This window comes from Stigmatopora argus, chromosome 10, assembly GCF_051989625.1.
Source record: "Stigmatopora argus isolate UIUO_Sarg chromosome 10, RoL_Sarg_1.0, whole genome shotgun sequence".
Lineage (NCBI taxonomy): Eukaryota > Metazoa > Chordata > Actinopteri > Syngnathiformes > Syngnathidae > Stigmatopora > Stigmatopora argus.
The window spans coordinates 9,182,642-9,200,641 of NC_135396.1; the positions used below are offsets into that span (position 1 = coordinate 9,182,642).

The 18,000-nt window shown below is 39.2% G+C and overlaps 2 protein-coding genes across 2 annotated transcripts in view; one reads left to right on the top strand and one right to left on the bottom strand.

Annotated features, from left to right (window-relative positions):
* Positions 1–18,000, bottom strand: part of dph1 (diphthamide biosynthesis 1) — a 155,624-nt gene that overhangs the window by 84,249 nt on the left and 53,375 nt on the right. The window contains exon 4 of the mRNA XM_077611089.1: positions 3,155–3,309. The gene's annotated coding sequence lies outside the window, so the exon portion shown is untranslated. The remainder of the gene's footprint in view (positions 1–3,154; positions 3,310–18,000) is intronic.
* Positions 1–18,000, top strand: part of rtn4rl1b (reticulon 4 receptor-like 1b) — an 89,415-nt gene that overhangs the window by 29,125 nt on the left and 42,290 nt on the right. The gene's annotated exons all lie outside the window — the stretch shown is intronic.

Here is an 18,000-nt window from a genome sequence, read left to right on the forward strand (position 1 = left end):
TTCCTCTGAGTTTCCTTCTGTACGCCAGGTAAGCTTCTAATAAGCTCCAAACTTGACTCAATCTAATATTTCTTCCAGGCTTTTTTTCCTTTTTTTTGGACCCACCGCTGTTCTTCCCGTCCGTCTGAACTTGTCACTTTCACGAGACGAGAGAAAGAGAAAAAAAAACAGCGCAGCCAATGATCTATTCTCATTTGCATCAACCCTGAATGCATCAAAGCCACTATATCCTCAAAGCACTTCGGATTGCATATTCATTTTATTCCTTAAAAAATTCCTGGGTTCTCTACAACTGCGAGAGCTGATGCAAGAACTGCCAAAATTTTCCTGTCACTGGACAACATTGGCACTAACTTTCTTCATCCTACCCTGTGTTTGTTTTTGCTCTATTGTTAATTTCAAGCTTTGCACTCCTGAAATGCCTCCAAGACAGTAATGGCATTTGTCCACACCGCCGTGAGGCAAAAAACTAACGAAATCCTAAGGTTTTCCATCTTGTGTGCAGTTAATATTTGTGTTCAGCTCAGTGGCATTTATAAGATATGGAATACCACCCACACAGATTTGTATGATTATCAACAATGTGCAGAAGATTTGTGAATTCATGCATGGTTCAATTTTTTAAAGAGTTTGTGAACTTTTTGCAAGGCTGAAGGATGGTCAAGTCACCATTCAGGTTGATGTTGTTCTTGTGGACACTTAATTTGAAGTCCCACAATTCTGTCATTGTGAAACAGATTGTTTTGAAACTTGGTAGTTATGTATCAATTGTCCAAGCCCGATTTAAAAGGACAAAAAATAAATCAGGGCTGATTAAATAATTGATCCCTTATTTTGCATGTAAGTTGTAGGCAATGCAGATTTGAAAAATGCTGCCTCTGGTTTATGAATTGCATTAATTAATTAATTAATGCATTGATTTTGTGTTGATAAGTCGCGACAAGAATTAAGAAAGCTAAAAAGTCATATTTTCCGGAATTTGTCCTGCCACTTCTGACATCCACCTCTGGTTAATGTTCATTTATGACTTAAAAGGTCACCCGTGTGTTGACAAATTCATATTTTTGAGTTTTGTGATAGTTCTATGAAAGATAGCAGAAGGTAAAAGGCAAAACAAAGCGGAAGAACAACTAAGAAAACATTCAGACAGATTCACTGTCATGTAATACCCACAGGGGTAAACATTCACAATGGATATAGTACATAGATATACTGAAATCATTCTAATGTGACAGGATGTAATATAGTTCCAAACATACTGCATTATGTAGAAATCACATTAACACATTCCGGCGGCGGCGATGCGTCCGCGTATCGTCCAACAAAACAAAAATATGTTTTTCGACGGGAATAGTCCGAAGAAAGCAAAAACTGCAAGCTTTCTGTAGCTGCCTCTCAGACTACATTAAGGCTGACGGCGACCCTGTAAAGCGTTTTGGTGTTCTTTCTACTTATGTTCAGTCCCCTAGCTAAAGTAACATTTGTGTGTGACACATTCAGGCCAGCCGCCTCGTGGTGTAGATGTTCACTCGGCTGACTTCGGTGTGGGCGGACGTGGGCTCAATTTCCTCTCTGTGTGCCCTATGGCTCACTGGCAACCAGACAAGGGTGTAGTCTGCCTTTCGTCCAAAGACAGCTGGGTTAGGCTCCAGCAACCCCTGCAACCCTTTCAAGGATGAGCGGTATGGAAGATGAATGAATGAATGAATGAATGAACATTCAGGCCACAGCTGGTTTAGCCTATCAGTGCCCTCATACTTCTGTCATCTCCTCTTAATCACTAACGTAGGCGAATGAAGACGGAAGCTTCGCAACTCAGATTCGGACTGTAAAAAGTGAAGGGGAAGTCTTTGGGGAGTTGTCCATCGTATGAAGGAGAAACAAGCAAGCCTTTTTTTTTCTTATTCACTGAATAACTCTGCGATGTGTATTTGTCTGCGTGGGTGGTCACTAGGTTAAAGAAAAAGAAAATTTGATTTATCTCGACTGTTGCTGAAAATGTGTTTGTTGTCGCTTGCATGCAATAATGATAGTAAAAAATGGCCTTCATTAGGTTATCACAAGGTTCTTAGATTTCTGACAATGGAGGAAATGTTTTTAAAAAAAAATTACACTGCTTACGGGCTCAGTCATTTTGTGACGTAATTTTTCCGCATGCATTGACAATGGGTTTTAATGACGTCACAAGGAAGGATGGGCAGTTTAGGTTACTCAAATTTGTTTGTCTAAAATAATACCACCGTATAGTCTAGTAAAATGGTTAGCATTACATATTACAGTAATCAATAATCTGATTACAGTAATCTGTTAGTGTTTTAACATCATTTTTTGGTGTTTAGCCCAATCATAACAGTACAACAACAACAGTTGTAGTAGATAGTGGTTTATATACATCAGTTAGAGAATTTGGGGGATGGATGGATGGCTAGATAGACAATATTTTTAGGGGGATTATATTCATTTATATATAAAAATCATTTCAACCTTCTTGTGGCAAGATTTCAGACTTGCCAGTTCTTCATATTGAGCGCTACTACTTTTCATTTGGAGGGAATCTCTCAAGGGTTATATTCCCAGCTCGAGGGCTAAGTGCAAGTATTGCATTGTGCACAAGAAGGGCCTGTGGGTTGGAAAGCAAATGAGCAGAAAGAGAAGCACATTTAGAGAGAAGGGCGTTCTGTAAAAAGTAGAAATATCTGAAAAACAAACAGCTGCTAGAACTGCCGTGACTTCATTTATATTTTGTTCGCTTCCTGCTGGGAAAATTGAGAGGATTTGAGTAGAAAGATACACATTTTGAATTAAAATATAGCAGACCAAAATGCTAAGTGACCATATCAAATCACAAGACAGAAGAGGGATTCTGGCTTTGTTCAAGTCCTGTTACAGGTGCGCTCAAAAGTCCCAAACCTTGCCAAATGTGGTATCCTAGCAACCAGAGTGTTGGAATAAAGCTCTGTGTCCCACCTCTATCAGCAGCCAACCTTGTGAGTGAGACCACATTGAGACGACTGGTGGGGTCTTCAGAGTATTTCAAAACTTTTTCATTTTTACTCGAACTTGAAAAAAAACATTGGATTGGACAGCTATCGTCGATAAGGTCAGCTAATGAGTTCAAAAGAAAAATAACAATAATGAAGCCAGAGGCACTGACCTACTTGAGATGGTGTCCAGAACACAGCTGCTTGTTTGATATCAAGAATAACGATCGTCTCCTGATGCTCCTGTTGTCAAACCACAATGGCTGTGAGCGCACCACTTGCAGCTGCTTGTCGTTGTGTACATGAACTGTACATCTATCTGCATGATCTAAATATAAATTAAAGATGTTACAATGTCACATTAGAAATTTAGGAAGGCCATGCAATGCAAAAGCAAAACAATAGGGACTATGCGGGATTCTTTTTGTTCTCTGCAGGTTATGTAGTTCCCAAAATAGCTAAATTTCAAGACTCATTAAAGCAGGACACAATCACATCTCATGGCTGCACAAAATCAGAAGATTAAGCATAGGGTCAACAACTGAATCCCATTGGACGTAAAAGAACTTTACCGTATTTAAATTACGGGCCATTATCTATAAAATTTCAAATTTGTGTTGTATTGTCAATAATTTAGTTTTGTGGTCTCCTTGTTCTCAAATCAGCCAAAATTAAATAGGACTCAAATACAAATATCCATGTGTGTCTGCTAATAGGGAAAAAAACTGCAATAGAAGGTGAATGGCTGGATAAACACGTAGTTATGGGGGTCTTCTGTTGTGCCAAAAAATCACTCCTAAGAATATACCAACACTTAGCAAGATATTTCTCCGCACTAATAATGTAAAGAACGATAATCCAAATAAGTGAGCAGCATATTCAACAATACTTTTCAAAGCATATAGAGCTATCCATAAATTACATTGATTCTTTGATGTTGTTGTTGTTGAATGTATGGACTATTTCTGGATGGAAAGGATACTGTATATATAATATGTATGTAGGTGTGTGTACTAAGTCTTTGGATGTGAGCTGAGCACCAGCCATGGGAATCAATCAATACGCCGGATTGTGTGACGAGCTCATCTCTCGTCTTTTCTCATTCTCTATCTCTCTTTTCATCAACAAGCTGAAGGCCAGCCTCGCTCCGTCATGAAATGCACTCATGAGATTGTGCTACTAATGATAACAATCTCCAACTGTAAATAGAAAAATAGAAGAGAGCCGAGTGTACTATCTCTACACGGTATCTCTCACAGTAGAGCGAGCTACCCACCTAACGTGCGTAGTTAATTGCATGAAGCAAAGTAAATTAGGATTATTGTAGTTTTCATTGAAGGAACACATTGCATGTGCAATTGCGGTAATTTCACAGAAAGGTGTTGAGCAGAAAATGTGCGCTTTTGGGGAGATTAACTCCACTCATTTGTTCCCAGTGAAGATGACAGATAAACTATTTGGAGAGAATAATGAATTGGATGTTTATCCCCCTTAATGGCAACGAATGGGTTAAATGGAACCTAATTTTAAGGCTCGGAAGGGCTTAAGAAAGCATTGCTGTTTTATTCTCATGCACAAAATGGGTGTTTTGTCATGTTTTGTTAGAGTTGGGATCACATTTAACCCCATTAAAGTAATGTGAAACACTATAAAAGCAGCATGGCATCCAATTTGCTCTTTGTCCTCGAAATAAAAAAAAGGATACGTTGACAGGGCGGAAAAGAGGGGAGTGGCCTGCCATGTTCCTCGCTGCAGTGTTGTGCAGACAACATAAATCATGCAGCGTGTCCGCACATCAGTGATGGATGACCAGAAAAAGAAGTAGGCCACTCTACATCACTTGTGATCTGCAGCTTCATACTAAAGCCAAGTCACAGACGTTATACAGTAAATAGAGCAGCTACTCCCCACCCTCTGCGTCCTTCCACCCAGGCTTGCTCAATGTAAGAAAGTGTCAGAGTGTAATTTAGACATCCATAATGGAGACATGATGTTTCAGCACGGGGATGAAGACGAGCCAGGGTGACGGCTACACTGCAACGGTGACAAGAATGTGGTCTCACTTCCATTAAGGCTGTGGAGTCCCTAAACCAGGGTTGCCAAACCTATTTTTGTCAAGTCCCAAAACGTCAACACACTTTCCTACAGAGGGATGTTTGTATGTCTGCCAACTAGTGCTGCCACAATTAATAGACCAATTGACCACTCATCTATGAACAAATGAATATAGACAACTATATTAGTAGTCGACTAATTTAGAAACACAAGTAGTCTGAATCCTCCTTTTCCACTCTTAAAACCTGGTTCTACAATGTGCCTTGTTAATCATACAGTATTTACATAAACATTCCAGATCTGACGGTTTTCTGCGTAGGGTTTAACACCCGTGCCCTAAACATTTCATAGACATCCGATGCATAGCAATCAAGTCAAATGATTACGTTTTATTTTTATTTCTTAGGAAATCAAAACTGGAAGTGAGTTGAGTTGATTGCACTTTTAACAAAACGTTTGTTCCATGGCTTCTAAACCACGGGGTACTGAAATATAATGGTGTCTTTTGTGAAAAATACAATCGGGCGGACGGAAATGCACCAATAGTCTCAAGAATGTTATGACTCATTGTCTTTGTTTGACTGAAATGTTTTTAAAAATCACGCCAGAAGGGGGAAAATATTTTTTGCTGTCACTATGGCAACTAATTTTGAATGAGTGGTTTCACATAGAGGATGTGTTCTCGTGAAATACCTACAAAAGATACGTTTCTCCATGCAAGTCTTTGTGAATTAATCATTACCACTATGAAAGGGCAACCATGAAGTTAAAATGGTCCCATTCATCCCACCTTGTCATAACCTTGTCTTTTCTGTCTCTCAATCAGTTTCTATTTTTAGGTTTTGCGTTCCTAATTTAGTCATGTATTGTGTAGTGAAGGCAGGAAAGTAGCTCTTCAAAACCTCTGGTCGTGTAGGAGAAAGGACGGTCACAACAAATACCTTTTACAATCATTACTCACCTCTCCTCACTCCCTGTTGCTAAGTGTCTCTATTTTCAGGTGCGCAGATGGCAAGGTTACACAGCTGACGCCACATTGAAGCATATTCCATCCTTAAAAGCTTCAGTATGAAAACATTGCAAGGACGCTACCCAACTGCCTTGCTCTATCAACAATATAGTGGGGGATAGTTGGATTGGGAAAGAACTTGTGTGTGGCACTGTATGATGTTTTCCCCCAGCTGTGACCAGAATAAGCTGGCGCTCATTAAAGCCTCTCCTCTCATTCATCCGTGCCAAGAATTGAAGCTCAAAGCATCACATATCTCCTGTCAAGCTGCCATTTTGTTTTTGTTTGTTTTTCCTCCGCTGCTTCGGGCCACAAAGTGAGCCTTACCCCAGGTCCACGCACCATGATTCAGAGGAAGTTGGTAGCAAGATGCTCCGTCTTTATCATTTCCTCATCAAACACGAGCGCCCCTCTCGGCTCAAGGTTCTCCGCTGGCTCCCTGCCCAAAGAATGGAGTCTTTTTTAACTGCCCCAGTGTTTTTGTTGTAGATGAATAAACGGCCACCGAATTGAAACCACTAATATGTAAAGGCTATAATTAGTCTTTTGATGGGCAAAACATTTTAAGTGGGGAAATAAATATGTAGTGTGAGAGGGGAAATGGAAAGTACAAATTTATTTGTAAATGCATATGCAGTTCAACTCAAAAAATAGAAACACCAAAGATGTCCTTTTCAAGCCATCTTAATTTATCCTTGCGTTGTACTGTATTTTGTTTGTTTGCTTATTCAAATTGTATTCCCCAAACTCTATATTTAAGTATTGTTAATCAATGGCTTTAATAATAGTATAGTCATAATTTCAAAATTCCTGTCAACTTAACATTTTTTCATTCATTCATTTTCTGTACCGCTTTTCCTCTCAAGGATCACGGAAACTCAACATTTTCCTTTAATTAATTTATGAATTTATTTCTTTTTACAGACGGGTTGCCAGTGGACTTCTCTACCAGCAGTCTTCTGGGGGAACAGTATATATTTTTGAGGTGTCAAATACTATACACTACAAATTGTAATAATATAATTTTCATAGCCATATCGCAAGTAACTCATTCACTGCCATTGACGGTGATAGATAACCAATCCACTTCAACTGGAAGGCGCTCTGAATAACACTGACTGTACCTACAATGAAACAATCTTTACACAAAAGCTTAGAGGGAACCTGTGAACCACATTCTAACACACATCAACGAATGTAGATCTCGTTGACCTCTTCAGCCTACTCGCTGACCTTTAAAATGTCTTGGCATTTACATTGTGCCCATACAAAGAAGGCCGCCAAAAAACATAACACCAGGGGAATGAATTATTGATGCGGGAAGTAACAAACCCACAACAGCACATCGACCAAACCACCGCCATATTTCATACCTCGTCCCCGACGCTTTCTTGGCTTATCTGACAATGCAGGCTTTTCATGTCATCGAATTAATTTGTCCCACCTTTTGTTTTGCCAGTAGCTGGCGTCATCATAGATTCGCCACGGAATACGTGGGGTGGTAAGCGGATGCTCATCTTTGTCATGCAGCCGGAGACAAACGCCCTTTACAAGCCTAAGCTCGTTAGATTAGTTTTTATTTTCCTCTCCCTCACTACCCGTTTGACTGCGAACACTCTGATGTGCCGTATCATTGCATTTGAGCTGACACCATGCTGGCTTTAATTACAGCATTACACTGATTGTTAGCAGCACGCCCCCACCTATTTTAACGGTTTAAACTATTGATGGAAGAGCAAGGACACTTCCACTATGGCACTCACGTTATTGGAGGAAGAAGCCACGTGCAGCCAATATTCAAGTCACTATTTTGTTTTTATGCACATTAAATCTTATCCGTTTACATGCGCAAGTGTACTGAGCAATGTTCCCTCTAATTTTTTGTTTGTCTGGGCAGAAAGACAACCTCCTTGAGCACACCGAGTACTGGTGTGAGCAACATCATTATTGCTCACTATGGGCACACACCAGTATCACACCTGCCATAAGCAGGTGCATGTCTACTACACATAAATGATTTAGTAATAATAAGATGTAATGATTAATATCTATGAATGGGCGACCCGGCGGATGAGTGGTTCATGGGGATTTTATTTTGTGCGCTCCATATGATTTGCTGTGCGCAGAGAAGACGACAGTAGTGGACAATTGCGCACGCGCGCAGCTTAGAGGGAACATTGGTACTGAGCTTTAAATCATTCATTAATTTTCTATCGCATGATTTTATTATGTTCTCCCCTTGATGAAAGAAAGAAATTTATGCATTCCACCAAACCGCAAAACTCTTGCCACCGTGGTACTTTCTACCACCAATGAAAAACAAAGTTCAATTTTACAGTAGGTTAATGATGTTTTTGACATGCATTAGAAATCAAACAGATTTTAAAAGGGCTTTTTCGCTGCAATCTGGCCAATATGGGAGATTTTAATTAACACGTAAGACGGCACCAATCGAAGCCGCTCCTGTCATTTCCGTTAAATGTGCCAATTAAATCAGCATACACCAAAATGTTGTCTCTGCTACGGCCGCATTCTCCATGTAAATGAAACTAAAAATGCTGATAAATTAGAGGGTGGGAAGATATCATTCCTCAATGCTGCTTTAAGGCACCATGGATATTGGAAATGGTGGAACATTTGTTTTGTTTTTTGCAATTTTGGGCCTTGCAGTGAATGTTTCACAGACCAGACACATCATTTACTTCCTAGAATCCCGTTATCCAGTTGAAAGTTGTTGTGCAGCAGGAAACAATTGTAGTCTTTCATTCCACAACTGCAATGCTTCCCGCTGATTTGTTTATATTTTTATTTGCACTGACCTCACACTGTTATTTATTTATTTTTGCTTCTATACAAAATCTGACAAAACACAAAGCCAAATAACTCAGCCCAGCGACTACTGTTTCAAAACACTAAATCTGCAATAAGTGGAGCAGATACCTGTTATTGACCAAATAATCAATCTTATTAGAGCCTCCCAAACACATTGAGGAAGCAGAAAACTGCACATTTTCCTGTGTCACTGCTTATAATCTCACCATAGCCAATAAATGTGGGTGTCCAATCACTAATAACATCACTAACCTCCTTGGGATGACTGTTAGAGTATGTAATTAAAACTATTGATGAACTGAAGATGAATTTTTACAACTCAGTGTCCTTCTACCAGATCATTTTCATGAAGCCAAGTGCCCTTTTACCAGATGTTGTCAAAAATGTGCCCATTTAACATTTTACAAGCCTAATAGTATAGAGAATATGACCTTGGGGAATTAATTCCCAGCAATTATGAGTATGAAGGTCATTAATATTACATCATCAATGTTTTGTCATGTACAGTACATGATTTGACAGGGAGCTCAATGTTGCTTATTTTTAACCAAGCGCTTTGGGACAGATGTCAGCAGGGTTGTTGATGGATGACCTCACTTTCTAACTAAGGTCCGTCCGTCTCACTTGATCACGCGACGACAGTTTCAAACGGTGTTAAATATTTGATGAAAGCTTCCCTGGCACTAAATGGCAAGCGCGTCTGTCATATTAATACGAGAAGAGTAATTAACCAACAGTTGAACTGTTCTGATTTCATACTTAATACCCTCTTATTTTTCTGCGGATGTGGATTTCAAATAGTTTTTTTTGTTTTGTTAACAATACATGAGTGGAGTTCATAAGTTTTCTCAAAAAGGAGCAGTGAATAAACCCACACTTTCCTTTTTTGTTTGTTTTTAAACCAGAAATATGAGACTCATATTTTGCCTTTGGAGCCCAACTTTTCGATCCTGTGCAAAGTTGCCTCCTGTTCATGTGTCATCAACTTCTTAATATAAAAGTATTTTTTTTTCTTTAAACTTCTGGTAAAATGTTCATTCTCATTTGAACAAATAAAACAATACCAACTCTTGAGGGTGTCAATATTATAATTTGTATGAATGTAATCACATTTACAATTAATAACTAAATCATATTTATCCAAGTTTGAAAACCTAAAACAAAAATGTATATTTGAATAAATTAAAAAATAAAATAGTAAATATTCCCTTTTATTTGTTTTTGTTTGTTTTATTTCTAATGATCATTTTTTTTTAAAGGAAAAGCAAAAGATAAAGATTCAGTCTGTCATTAACTACCAATCTCTCCCAGTCCAAATGGATTGGACATCCAGCGCCATCAATGGCAACCAACAAGTTAATGGTGGTTCAGCTAGGAAAATGTCAATAGTGACACTAAAATTGCTCTCATTCAAAAGTACAGTAGCACATTTAAATCATTTGGGTGTGATTAACTCATTGGCACCCATTGACAGCGATAGACAGCAATCAATCATCTGTTGCAGTCAACGATAGATGGCTCATAGTTTGAGCTGTTCCAAATTGTAAAAGCCAAGTTATATGGGGCCTTGTTTAATTTAGTAGCCTCACTTTTTAGCGAGTCTCCACAATTGTTAAAAGGCTTCAAACAGGAGCACTGTAATATTCTCCTTTATGGTTGTGAACAGGGTGCACTTGACACTTGAATTGTCACTCCGTGAGGCCTACATTACATTCCAATTCAACCCATTTGCGGCTCTAAATGACACCCAACTGAAGACTTGTATTCATTCAACTGCAGGCGGATAATCCTCCAAACAAGAATGTCTATTCTTCTCCGGCTTCGTATTATATTAAAGTAATTGCGCCATTAAACAAAGAGGAGGTGCGGTTGCGCTGCTGTATTTTAGATCAATTAACAAACTGGTAATTAATTTAAATCCAAGATTGGTCCCATTCAACCCGAAGATTAGCAAAGAGGTACTGGTGGAAGTTAAATCGGGAGACTTCAAATTACATAGTGTTCTTTTTTCCAACTTTTCAGGACTTTTTGTTTTCACTTTTCTTCTCTGTTGATCATCTCATCGTGTTGCCATTGACATTCTCTGCTTAAATGAACCTGCAGAGAATTGGCCTTCTCCTCATCTAGGCTTTTTTCAAATCATCAATCATGTCATATCATTGTGCTATTTCTCCCTGTGCTGCAGCAGCCTTGACTTCTCTGAACCGCAAAATGAAAATAAGACTTGCGGCGCTCTTTTGTTCTCGGCGATCAAAAATCTATATTTTAAAGATTCCGTATTAATTGTATTGCAACATCATTCAGTGGAATTGTAGTTCTTTTTTTTTTTTAAATGTGCTCCAAAATCTCCACGTGTGCCAATTTCTTCTGGCGGATGTACCCTTTCAATGGTTAAAGCGTTCATTTCGTTTTGAAGTTTGCACCAACAATCCAACCATTTTCTTGGATGAAATGTTCCTGCATTATTTTTTCAACTCAAGGAGCACTGTCAGTGGGTGCTCTCTTTAAGTATGAAACAAAGCCGCACAGCATAGACATTTTTTTCAATCAATCATTCATTCATTCATCTACTGAGCCGCTCATCTTTGGTATCAATTATATTATTATATCAAACATCATATCACCCACCCTGCCACATTGTCAAGTTATCCCCAAATTATATTCCTGACTTGTGACATTTGACCTCATACCCTAAAATTTACTTACTTTCATATTACAAATTTAGTATTCTACAAATTTTATAATAATCCCTGAATTCTTTATTCTCTTTTCTACACAAAAATATGGAACCATATACATAACCTCCACCTTGGCAGAGGTATGATCATGTTACCAGATATAGATAATCGTACAAAGGCAATGAGTGATTGTGTATCTATTCCATTAATGGTGGTAGACAACTGATCCATTTGAACTAAGAGGGGCTGACAGCCATCATTAGTTTTAGTTATCCTAAAATGAATACTACGTCTTTCGCCATCAATAGCAGCCAAGGGGGTTAAGTTTACCCCTGGAAGTGGTTCCATCAGGGCTGAGGGCGATGAAAACTCTCCTTAAAGCACACCATTTATATTCCGGTCATACTGGCCCAGATCATGACATGAAACAGGCAGAATGCAAGAAAAAATGAAAGGCTCTAGAAAAAGCTTAACTTTTCTCTTATTTCTAGAGGACATAAAAGGATTGTTAACCCAAATCTCAGCACACTAATAAAGTGGCCCACCGGGATGCCCAGTCTGAAGATGTCGCTGACGGGTCTGGCTACCATAAAGTAAATGGGACAAACCCTTTCAAGATTAATAAAAATTCAACAACTCAAATTATGCATTTAACCCATTTAAGAGAAAGTGACACTTTTATCTCATAAAAAAAACAACGTTAACCCCATAAAAACCTGGCGTCCACAAAAAGATCAACATCATCTTTTGGGTAAACTGTGGTCTATGTGAAATCCACACGTGGACGCCAGGTCTCATTTATATCTAATTATATAGATGAATATAATATAAATAAAATGATGAATAAATACAATTATAATAGGGCAACACTCGGGGAAAAATGTTTAGCGCAAATGCTTTACAGTTATGAAATGGAAGGTTCAATCCCCGGTGGGCTCCAGCTTTTCTGTGAGGAGTTTGCAAGTTTTCTCCATGCTTGTGTGGATTTTCTCCAGGTACTCCGGTTTCCTCCCACATTCCAAAAACATACTTGGCAGACTGGGTGAACACTCTAAATTGGCCTGAGGTTTAAGGCCAATGCCAAGGCTGTCACAATGCATTATGCACCGATGTGCCAACTATCAGAATTGAAAACTTTATCTCCAGTGTGAGATCTGTTGCCTACATAATACATTTATATAGATGTATCCATATTGTTATTTATGGAGTTATTTATTCTTTTGCGAAAGCAGTGAAAAACATGCAAACGCACAATCCATGTTTGCACACACTCGCGTTATCATGCGATGCAGAGCTGCCTTGCCAACCCGACTAGCACAGCAGGACAATACTGTAAATAATCCAGGTGCCCCGAGGTGTGGCGCTAATTTATAATACAAACCATGAGACAGGCTAGCATATAAGAGTACACCAATACATACACCCGCCCTCAAAGACGGACGTCTGCCGCCACACGTGTGAGAATTAATTCTGTAACTCAACACTGCAAAAAGCGATAAAGCGATTATGGGAATAAAGGCTGGCATTCACAATAACAGACACAAACTGCAGCTGTGGTACCTAAACTTTGGCAAGAGCTACGTTAGGGAAATTAATTTTCCTTGCACTTGTTGCTAGGCAGAATTCATCTTAACTGCTCCATGAAAATAGAATGCTTGAAAAGCTCATAACGGCTATTTTTTTCTTGTGATATATGTGTACTATAGCAATTATCCTAGTGAATCTTCATCTGCTTGTGATCTCATCTCATTTTCTGAACCGCTTCATCTTCACTAGGGTCATGGGCGGTGCTGGAACCTATCCCAGCTGGCTTCGAGCCATAGGCATGGGAAACCCTGAATTGGTGGCCAGCCAATCGCAGGGCCCAAGGAGACAAACAACCATTCACGTTCACACTCATACCTAAGGGGAATTTAGAGTGTCCAATCAGCCTACCATGCATGTCTTTGGAATGTGGGAGCAAACTGGAGTACCCGGAGAAAACCCAGGAAGGAGAACATGCAAACTCCACACTGATGGACCGCCCTGGATTTGAACCCAGGTCTCCCACTGTGAGGCCAACACACTAACCACTCCCCCACCGGGCCGCCCCTGCTTGTAATCAATAGTCAAATCAAAGTCATTTGTTGCTATTAACCCCTTGATGCCTATTGTCGCAAATTAGTGACATTGCAGATCAAAGCAGCTTCAATGCGGTTGTCGCTAATTTGTGCCGCACATAAAATTATATTTATTTGATTTATTGTATATATTTAATGATTTAGTTTTTATATTTATTATTATTTTATCATGTACTTCAACTATTTTAACCTGATTTATCATCTACTTGAAAGAATAACACAAATGGAAGACTGTTTAAACCTTAATGTATTCCTTGCCATTGACCGTTTTAGAAAATAAATCCATATCAGCCTGGATGTCTGGCATTGAGTGATTATGTTTTACTCATTTTTCCATTGGTGGGCATCAAGGGGTTGACAGGCAATCATCATAAAATGCTATGAAAGCAAAATAAATAAGTGGTAAAGAATTATGATCCACATTCACTCAGTGATGGCTTGAATGTGAGTAATGTTATGAGTTTACTGCTATGTTAAAATTGTGCATCTCTTTATCCTTTGTTTGATCAAAGCAAGCCCGCCACCTTTTGATACGGCAGGTGGGAACAGAACTAGTTTAAATTTTGAAGGGTGGGGGTGCATGAAGTCAACTTTAGATAGATCACCTTCATCTTTTAGTGCAATGCAAAAATTGAAAATGTGATCTCATCATTTTTTAAATCACTTTTTGATCCTTCCCTGCTGTGACACACCTTGCTGCATGCTTTCATATAAACTTGAAGCCTTTAATTGATATCGCCACACACCATTAGTGACTTTCTTCTTTGCCAAGTTTTTTTTAAATGGTTTTCTCCTGATGATTCATCATAGTTAGAATCAACCTTGACTGTCATTTCTTTAAAGCGCCATCTCATTATCCACCCTGCTTCGGCTCCCGCTTGCTAGATTTCATGATTTCGAGTTTTGGAAGAGTGAAAATAGTGAGGTTGTCATAAAGAAACAAATCATTGTTAAAAGATAGATTTATCCAGTGCATTTAAATCCATGTTGTTATTGACCTTCTGTATTATTTGCACTCATCATCCGGGAAATTTTCCATTAATGATGAGAAAACAAAAGCGCTGTAAAACAGGAGGCAGCATTACTGCTCTCTTAATTACGGTTTGTGGCAGGCACGTTTCTTGATGATCACATGATTGTAGTCTACTTCCAACACCACTTTAAATGTCAGTTTAACTTAAGGACGAACAAGTTGGTTTTAAATGAGCTAAAAGGAAGAGAAGCACCAATTATTTACATTGATAGTGTTTCTAAAAGTGGTCTTTGTTTTCACGCACCCCTCTCACTCTAATTGGTCTTTCACAGCTGCATTCTATGGATTGGTCATTCACTGTCATCGATGCCAATACTACATGCCAAATCCGATTTTAATGAAAGGACTGGCAGTGCATGATCATTCTTCAGTGTCACTGATTTTATCAGGTGCCCAGTGAAGGTAGATCCGACGTCTATCACCGTCAATAGCATTTAGTGATTTAACCTTGTCTGGTTGATACACAGTCAATTATCTGAGGAGCGATGACAAGATGGCCTACAGCTGCATTAATGACTTGCAAAGCTGCCAAAGTCAGCCACTCTTAAATGAGTTTATAAATCGCTTCAACTTCTCAGGGGAGGGATTCCTTAAACATTTCGAAACTCTATTTTCCCGTGTTCAAGCGCATTTTGTGGCTCACTCAGCTCAAATTATGTATGTTAGCAGACATTCAGCTTCATGGACATGAACAAAACCCAGCCTATCACAGATTCACATTAACTGACCAGCGTTTTGGATCTGCTGAGAATTGAATTTAAATTCCTCTACAGATTTATTCACAGAATATCAGTTCACATAAACAAGCCACACTTCTATTCCTTGCTCACCCCTCCTGCCTTGTAGACTTTGTTTTGATTCTGAAATTGAAAACTGCACCCATGAAGTTTGAATCATCTGCCTGATAGGCCTTAATAAACTAAAGATTCTCAATATTCTGACATCAGATCTCTTCGACCAATCAAAACGGACATACCAGTTCCTACATACCTAATTCAGGGTGGCCATAACTCTTGTTGCATGCTTCTTAAACGACTCAAACACGCAAGTCGGGATTGGAACGTTTGGGGAAATGGCTTGGAATTAAAGCCGTGGAAGGATCTCATCAAACACGTTTAACATTCTACGTTGAGACAAATATGACTTGATCAAAGTGCTGTGTGTGTGTTCACTATGAGGCAGAAGCCGCACCAAAGCCACTCTAGCACACTCATGTTCGCCAAGTCATCTTAGCTCTTCACATCTACATCTTGCAGCGACGTCTGGGTCACATGGGCTTGCTTGGTGCCAAAATGGCACCCGTCGATAAGCTAGACAGAATCTCAAAGGGAGTCGCAATGTTCGCACTGGTCCGGGAACGGAGTGCCAGAGCCCCCCTTCTCAGTTCTAAAATATGGATGAGCAGACAGAGTGAAGAGGTCCTGAAAAGTGCAGGAACTGCCAATGGACTATCCAGACACCTGACTCAACACATGTATTCTGCATAGACAAAAGTATAAGGACATATTCCCAGCAACGTTTTTCTTCTAGAAGTATGACACATCTCACCTGTTTTTTTTTCTGATGCGGCTATTCCATGTCCCAATTTCTGATCCAATTCATTGTCTTTCCGCTCATCCTCTTACTGCACTGTCTTACATCATTATTCCAACTTTAATACGGTTTCTCCCTAGTGTCTCCTTGAGCGAAGTTAACAGGTTTAAACTTTGATTAACCTTAATTCAAGCACAAAAAGGTCATTATGTGGGGATGTGTGAGGATCCTCGCAGAAATCTGATTCAACAATTCCTAATTCTTATTTTTGGGGGCTAAATAGGCAGTGAATTGTTGACACGGGAAATGATCTGTGCTGTGTAAAGTGTGTGGGTCTTGAATGCTCAATTAATTTTAATGTAGAAAACAGCATCCAGTAAAGCTGCAAACCTCTACCTATTCTAAACAATTGAAACTGATACGCACACTGGTTAGCAACACACAATGTACACTTAGTCGCTATAGACTCGGTTCTTGAATTCCTTAAAAAGACTAGAAAATGCAAACAAATGTATTTTTTTCCCACCCCATTGGAAATGAATGCGGCCATTGAAAATAATATTATATATGTATGTGTATTATGTTGTAGAGAAAATTTTGCAAGTAACAAGTAAAGAGAAATAAGAGAGAATAGAAATACAGAGGCCTTTTGTGAGGATTGTGTGATGTCTGAATGGAGTAGTAATACTTGTTCGAAATACTCTATACGGCTAACTTAATACAAACTTCCTATGAATAAAGCGGCTACGACAATAAAAATGGCAGAATTGTCGAAACAGAGTTGTGCAAAATTTGCAAAACATGCCACTACAGAATTAAGAATTTAAAAAGTTAATGGCCAGAAGGAAGAATTTTCCAAAATGCCAACTGAGTTTGGTGAGGATAGTTGATAGCATGGAAGAGAATGAAAGTTGCCAGGATATATAGGAGGTCCAAGAGAATTTTTCCTGCCCTACTTTTAGGTCTTGCAGCATGCCTGGCCTCAAGAGTGAGTTGGTGGAAAGGGCCAGGTACCGCTGAGTTTCTTGGCAGTCCCAATTCTCCGTTGCAGTCGGATTTTGTCCTATTTTGCAGCAGCTCCAAACCAGGTTGTGATGGATGAGCACAAGACTGATTCAATGACTGCTGTATGAAGGCACCTCAACTGCACCTCTACCAAGTTTTGCTTCCACGGCTACTACGCATGGGATGTATTATGTTCTCTAGAGGATGTAGCTCATGTTTGCCTCCCTCTTCAGGCCCTGAGAGACTGTCAGTCCAAGGCACTTGACGGTTTTGACAGGTGGAAAAGGGTTGGACAGTTCGAGGGAAAACTGCTAGGGAGGGTATCTCCTGAAGCTAGTTAAGTGGGTAGCTGGGTCGCTAGTTAGAAGCCAAATATAGGAAATTAACTAATAAATCATAATGGCATTTCTGTGAAATCATATTAACACAATGAGGAACATGAATGCCAGTGTCAGTGGGACAACGATCACATGGTGCACATAACATTCTGCTAGTTGTCCACAATCTAATACCAATTGTGTGGTAAACCAGTGGCTTCATTCCAGATTTAATTCAGACATAATTATTACCCTTCAGAAGAAATTGAATGAGGATGACCCTCAACGAGAAGAAAAAAAACCATTAAATGCCTGCTAGAATCAAATGAGGAAAAAAATGTGTTATGGCATTTACTGAGAATGTCGTCTCTCTTTTCCTGAGGTGGTTTGAATTGCAACACAATTACGCTTGCCCTTCATCTTGCAGATACATATGA